At 38.4% G+C, this 6,448-nt stretch overlaps 1 pseudogene; it reads left to right on the top strand.

Moving 5' to 3' along the window:
- Positions 1-271: 271 nt before the first annotated feature.
- Positions 272-1,224, top strand: LOC111547416 (annotated as a pseudogene).
- The last annotated feature ends 5,224 nt before the right edge of the window (positions 1,225-6,448 follow it).

Raw genomic sequence — 6,448 nt, 5'->3', positions numbered from 1 at the left:
GTCTTTTTGGTAGAATGATTTATTCTCTTTTGGATACATACTCAGTAGTGGGATTTCTGGGTTGAATGGTAGTTCTGTTTTATGTTCTTTGAGACATTAAAAGTTTTAATTTCTTTGCTTTCCACAGTGGCTGAATCAATTTACATTCCCACCAACAATGTATAAGCATTCCCTGCCTCCACAGCCTTGTTTTTGTTGTTGTTGTTTTACTTTTTGGGGTTTTGTTGTTGTTTTTTGACTTTTTAATACAGTCCTAGAGGATTATGATATAATGGGAGCATTTTTAGACAAACAAAGATGGAAGAGCATAATGCCCAGGGGCGGGGTAATGAGTTGCGCTATGAGCTAAGCAGCATGCAAGGTTGGCGTATTGAAATGGAGGATGCACATACGGCTGTGATTGCTTTGCCAACTAGACTTGAAACACGGTCATTCTTTGCTGTGTATGATGGGCATCCTGGTTCTTAGGTTGCCAAATACTGCTGTGAGTATTTGTGAGATCACATCACCAATAACCAGGGTTAAAGGGTCTGCAGGAGCCCCTTCTGTAGAAAATGTAAAGAATGGAATCAGAACAGGTTTCCTGGAGATTGATGAGCACATGAGAGTTATGTCAGAGAAGAAAGATGGTGCAGATAGAAGAGGGTCAACAGCTGTAAGTGTCTTACTTTCTCCCCAACATACTTATTTCATTAACTGTGGAGACTCTAGAAGTTTACTTTGTAGGAACAGAAAGTTCATTTCTTCACAAATTGCAAATCCACTGGAAAAAGAATGAATTTGAATGCAGGTGGCTCTGTAATGACTCAGTATGTGAAAGGCTCTCTGGCTGTATCGATAGCCCTTGGGAATTTTGATTACAAATGTATCCATGGGAAAGGTCCTACTGAGCAGCTTGTCTCAACAGAGCCTGAAGTCCATGATATTGAAAGACCTGAAGAAGATGATCAGTTCACTATCCTTGCATGTGATGGTGTCTGGGACGTTATAAGAAATGAAGAGCTCTGTGATTTTGTAAGATCCACACTTGAAGTCACTGATGACCCTGAGAAAGTTTGCAATGAAGTAGTCGACACCTGTTTATACAAGGGAAGTCGAGACAACATGAGTGTGATTTTAATCTGTTTTCCAAATGCACCCAAAGTATCAGCAGAAGCAGCGAAGAAGGAGGCAGAGTTGGACAAGTACCTGGAATGCAGAGTAGAAGAAATCATAAAGAAGTAGGGGGAAGGTGTCCCTGACTTATCCATGTGATGTACACATTAGCCAATGAGAAAATCCCCAGCCTGCCACCTGGGAGTGAAATGGCAAACAAGCAGAATGTTATTGAAGCCATTTATAAAAGACTGAATCATTATAAAAATGATGACACTGACTCCACATCAAATGATGCTATGTGCTAAAACTGCTCCTCTAGCCATGGAGTTTACCTTCACCTCCAAAGTTGAGTACAGCTCAGCTTTGTTGAACTTCTAATATCCGTCCTCAACTTTAAGGAAGAGGATATGACATGGGTGAGAATGATTACACCAGAGAACTTCAGTAGTACAACTTCTGGCTCAGAACTGATTTTTTTTTTTTTTTTTTTTTTGTAAATTTGACATGTAAACGTGATTTCAAACCATAATTCAAACATACCTTGATCCTCTAGGTAGTACCAGCTGGTACTAATTCTACTGAAACTATTCCAAAAAAATCTAGGAGGACGGAGTCCTCCCTAACTCATTCTATCAAGCCAGCTTCACCCTGAAACAAAAACCTCACAGGACACAACAAAAAAGGAAAACCACAGGCCAATATCCATGATGAAAATAGATGTAAAAATCCTAGCAAACTGAATCCAGTGGCACATCAGAAAGTTAATTCACTGTGATCAAGTAGGCTTCATTCCTAGGATGCAAAGTTGGTTCAACACATGCAAATCAATAAATTTGTCACATAAACAGAATTGAAAACAAAAGTCACATGATCATCTCAATAGGTATAGAAAGGGCTTTTGATAAAATCCAACTCCTTTCATAATAAACCATCAACAAACTAGGAATCAAAGAAACATACATCAAAATAATAAGATCCATTTATGACAAACTCAGAGCCAACATCATACCAAACAGGCAAAAGCTGAATGCATTTTCCTAAGAATTACAGCAAGACAAATATACCCACTCTCAACCACTTTTATTCAACATAGTACTGAAAGTCTTTGCCAGAGTAATCAGGCAAGATAAAGAAATAAAAGGCACCCTAATAGGAAAGAAGAAGGCAAATTATCTCTCTTTGCAGACTTAATGATTATATACCTAGAAGACCCTGAAGACTCCACCAAAAGTCTCCTGGAACCTGATAAACAATTTCAGTAAAGTTTCAGATACAAAACAGTGTATGAAAATCAGAGCATTTCCATACACCAGTAACGTTTAAGCTCAGAGCCAAATCAAGAACACACTCTCATTTGCAATTGCCACACACACAAAAACAAAATACCTAGGAATACATCAAACCAAGGCGGTGAAAGATTTCTACAAGTAGAACTACAAAACACTGTTAAAAGGAACTACAGATGACACAAAGAAATAAAAAACATTCCATGCTCATGACTGGAAGAATCAATATTATTAAAATGGCCATACTGCCCAAAGCAATCTACAAATTCAATGCCATTCCTATCAAACTACCAATATCATTCTTCACAGAATTAGAAGAAAACAAAACTATTCTAAAATTCATGTAGAACCAAAGAAGAATCAACATAGCTGAAGCAATCCTAAGCAAAAAGAGCAAGGTTGGAGGCATCACACTACCCAATTTCAAAGCATACTATTAGGCTATAGTAATCAAAACCGCATGGTACTGGTACAAAGGAAGACACATAGACAAATGGAACAGAATAGAGAACCCAGTAATAAAGCTGTGTACCTATAGCCATCTGATCTTTGACAGAATCAGCAAAAACAAGCAGTGAGGAAAGTACTCTCTATTCAACAAATGGTGTTGGAATAGATGGCTAGCCATATGCAGAAGAATAACCCCAACCTCTCACCACATACAAAACTTATCTCAAGATGAATGAAAAATTTAAATATAAGACCTCAAACTATAACAATCCTAGAAGAAAACCTAAAAATACACCAGTCAGGACATCTGCCTTAAGAAATAATTTATGACTCAGTTCTGAAAAGCAATTGTAAATAAAACAAAAATTGACAAGTAGGATATAATGAAACTAAAGAGCTTCTGCACAGCAAAAGAAACTATAAACAGAGTAAACAGTGTAAACATTTAAAAAAAATCTATTTAACCATCTCATACCAGTTAGAATGGCGATCATTAAAAAGTCAGGAAACAGCAGATGCTGGAGAGGATGTGGAGAAACAGGAACACTTTTACACTGTTGGTGGGAGTATAAATTAGTTCAACCATTGTGGAAGATAGTGCAGTAATTCCTCAAGGATCTAGAATGAGAAATACCATTTGACCCAGCAATCCCATTACTGAATATATATCCAAAGGATTATAAGTCGTGCTACTATAAAGACACATGCACACTTACGTTTACTGCAGCACTATTTACAATAGCAAAGACTTGGAACCAACTCAAATGCCCATCAATGATAGACTGGATAAAGAAAATGTGGCACATATACACCATGGAATGCTATGCAGCCATAAAAAAGAATGAGTTCATGTCCTTTGCAGGGATACAGATGAAACTGGAAGCCATCATTCTCAGCAAACTAACACAGGAACAGAAAACCAAACAACACATGTTCTCACTCATAAGTAGGAGCTGAACAACACGGACACAGGGAAGGGAACATCACCAGGGCCTTTCAGGGGGTGGGGGAAAAGGGGGAGGGAGAGTATTAGGACAAATAGCTAATGCACGCAGGGCTTAAAACCTAGATGACAGGTTGATAGGTACAGCAAACCACCATGGCATATGTATACCCATGTAACAAACCTGTACGTTCAGCAATGTATCCCAGAACTTAAGGTAAAATATAACATAAAAATTAAAAATCTATTTAACCTTTTATGCTACTGAAATTTCCTGCTTGTTTGTATTTCACCCTTACATAAGAAAAATATATTTTGTTGTCATATTAAATTCTTTAGATCTCCTTGCTTACTGTGACCTTTCTCATCTTCAATTGGAAATGTTTTGATTTCAGAAATTCTAGTGCATGCTGAAAGAAGTTATTGATTTTTGTCACATGTATGCTTGTCTAATTAGGATGATAGTATTACATTTACTAAGATATATTTGTGCATTTCAATGCAATATTAGGCTTTGCTTATTTTTTCCTTGGAAAGTATGATGAAAAATTACCACAAAATTGCATTGCCCGAAAGATAAATTCTATTTGTTTTAATAAAGCACGTTTTAGGAAATTTGGAAATGACTCACCCCTCACTGTTAACTTAGTGCACTGGTTATGATGACCCACCTTAAGAAGGTAACCAATCTTAAGAAGGTAACTAACCTTAAGAAGGTAACTAACCTTAAGAAGGTAAACTTTTAGAGGAGAGGAGCGAACATCAACACTGACCTTGGTCTTATATTTAATTCTCTGTCTTCTTTCAGCCAGTATTACCATAAGTTGTTTACTGAATCACACTTTACCTAAAATAAGTCCTTTTTATGCAGCAATTATTGCAGGTGACGTAGTATACACCTACTAATTGCATATGCTTCTTGATTTTTTTAAGAAAACTTTTCTGCTGGAATGACCACTGAGTATGAATGCAATTAGTGATTTTCTGCTACATTTAGCTACATTCTGGGTACTTGATTACACAAATGGCTTTTCTTTTGAGAAGATAAGCTTCATTTGAGTTACGTACGAATTTTGTCTTTTATCTGATTAATGATCCTTAGACTGGCCACAGATGGATTATATGACCAGTAGGGGCATATTTCTGGACAAAAAAAAGTAATTAACCCTGTGTTTGTTTATTCAATAGATGAATTATAGCCATGGCCAGCATGAGGAAAAATGAGGATACAAAAACTTTGCTGGGCGTGGTGACGTGCACCTGTAATACTAGCTAGTCGGGAAGCCAAGGCAGGAGAATCGCTTGAACCCAGGAGGCAGAGGTTGCAGTGAGCCGGGATCACACTGCTGCACTGCAGCCCGGCGACATTGCAAGACTCTGTCTCAAAAAAGAAAAGAAATTTTGCAATTATTTATATTTCTTCCTATATACAATTTTCATAGTTAATCTTTCAGGAGTAGCTCATTCTCAGTGTAATTTACTTAAGCACCATGGACAAGCAAAACATTTATTAAGATCTCATGTTTTGACAAGAAAGGAGGCGTGTTAATTACCTGATAATTATGTAGGGCTCTTCATGCCCATAATGGGGTGGGATTTCACCCAGGGACTGTTACAGCACCACTCTCTATTGTGGATTAAAATGTGTTTAATGAATCATCTTCCAAAACCAAAGTCTCGGTCATCCATCCTTCTACTCTTATGTGGTGTGTCTTCAAAAGCGCACGAACGGAACAAGAGTCACGTTTAACAGCCCTGCAGCTTCCCAGCTCCACACTCTCTCCCATGCAAGTATTGCCCGAGATTCTTCTCGAAGAACAGCTGATCAGAAGTGAAGCCTTTGGGACCTGATAGGAAGAGCTAAGAGACTAAAAGCAAATCTAATGGCAGCTGTTCATGTCTTTTCCTCATGACTTCTGAGTCCTCTTTCCCATTTCAAAATCCCCACTATAGCCTTCAGGATCCTTGCTTACTCAATTTCTTGAAGAGCATTGCCTATTTATACCCGGCTACAAGAGCATCTAAATGAGAAAAAACTCATCCCATGGTGTCAGGAGGTTCTCTTGTGGCTCTAGAACCCCTCTGAGCACAGCGAGGGTACGTTCTGCATGCACTGCCACACCCAGCCCCGCACAGCTCTCTCACAACCCTCACGGTGCTTTTATCCTTATGCTTCTCTGGGTGTTTGATCAAGTTGCCTGCCATATACTGCCTCCAATTTACCCAGCCATCTATAGACGCTGAGCCATCATATTTACGAAAAAACGCAAGATACCAAAATGGACATGTCATTTTGTATTTCTCTCTCTTTTTTTTCTCAAGGCTACTAATGAAAAGGTTTTAACAAAAATAGCAACGGAGCCCAGTGACTTCTCCAAGATAATTTGTGAAACTCCTTCCTCACACAAATAGGACAGCTTCAACAAACATGCTCTCAGCCACCCCACACATTGATGCAGTCTTTAAACTGTTCCTGTTACAGCCCCTCAACTCCATACCACCAATCTCCCAAAAACGCTTTCAGGATTTAAGCTCCAAGCAAAACAGTAAAAATGTATCCATGAAATGTTTAGAAATCCAGCGGGTCTCAGAAATACTGAAGGGTTTGGGATAATGAGATTGATTGAATATCTTCACCAAATGCCTGTCTTTGTGGTCAGCTGGGAGTTGG

The sequence above is a fragment of the Piliocolobus tephrosceles genome, chromosome 7 (assembly GCF_002776525.5).
Source record: "Piliocolobus tephrosceles isolate RC106 chromosome 7, ASM277652v3, whole genome shotgun sequence".
Classification (NCBI taxonomy): Eukaryota; Metazoa; Chordata; class Mammalia; order Primates; family Cercopithecidae; genus Piliocolobus; species Piliocolobus tephrosceles.
Note: the sequence above shows the minus strand (reverse complement) of the source record. Positions and strands in the feature narration are given on the sequence as shown.